The sequence below is a fragment of the Gekko japonicus genome, unplaced genomic scaffold (assembly GCF_001447785.1).
Source record: "Gekko japonicus isolate JY-2015 unplaced genomic scaffold, Gekko_japonicus_V1.1 scaffold240, whole genome shotgun sequence".
Lineage (NCBI taxonomy): Eukaryota > Metazoa > Chordata > Lepidosauria > Squamata > Gekkonidae > Gekko > Gekko japonicus.
The window spans coordinates 1,315,710-1,316,834 of record NW_015164672.1 but is presented as its reverse complement, the minus strand read 5'-3'; positions in this window follow the sequence as shown (position 1 = coordinate 1,316,834).

The following is a 1,125-nucleotide window of genomic DNA, read 5'->3' as shown; positions in this document are numbered from 1 at the left end:
AAGCTGTGAAATGGATCCCCTTTACCTACAATCCCACCCAGATGACCTCTGACGAATGAAATGTACCTTCTTGAAGTGTCATAAATTGACACAATAGATCCAGCCATGGCAATAAAGTTGCAGGCCCTGCCAGGCCTCTCTGGACAGCTGTTTTCTGCTAAAGTACCCATTGTCCTCCTCCTCCCCCAGCTTAGACCCTGTTGAGCTGAATCAGGTTGGGGGGGGGGGAGAGTTACACAAATATGCAGAGGCTAGTGTCTTTCCTGAATGCTGGGGCAGCTTGCAGTCCTTGTTTGTCCTTTCCCCAAGCTGTGCTGTCATTACAAGAGTCCAAGGTGAGTCCCAAGGGCATGGGCAGTACTGCAGGGAGTGCCCTTTCTCCTAGCTAGTAGGTAGTGGCATGGGAGGAAGGGGTGGGCCTAGTGTATGTCCATCATTGTTTCCTATACCTATGCTGCTACCTAGCTGCACCAGGGCAAGTCCCTTTGCTGCTGCTGGCTTACTGGGGCTCAGACAGTGTGTAAGGTCTCTAGGGTGGGGCAAGATACCTTGGGTCAGTTGTGAGTTTCTGCTATGGTGCACTCAAAAGCCAGTCTTGTGGCGTCTTACTTAGTTGTGGAAAGCTACGGTAAGTAATCTAGTGCCACTTAGAGGTCTGCAACAAGAGAAGGCTTAACGAAAGGTGGCTGGAGAGGAAATCTTCAGCCACTGATCATACTTTGTCAGAAATCAAAGCTCAGACTCCAAGAAAAGTGGCTGTCATAAACACGAGGACATCCATACAAGGGTGTTGCCAGGGATGGGCATGAACTGCACCATGAATCCATACAAATCGGGAGACTGATCTGCAAACCAAACTTAAAGTTTAAGCCCCTGTTTCCTGCTCCCTGTGGCTTTTTGCGGGGAGCAGAAAGCAGGCATCTTCAAACAGCTGAGGAGCAGGAGCAACCACCCATCTGTTTGGTTTAAATGGCTCTGAGCCATTTAAACCCTGCTTTCTGCTCCCCACAGAAAGCCATGGGGAGTAGAAGGCAGGGGTTTCCAAACAGCTGTATTTCATGAAGGGTTTCCAAGCAGCTGTGTTTCATGAAGAGCAGAAAGCAGGAGTTTGCTTTCTGCTCTTCA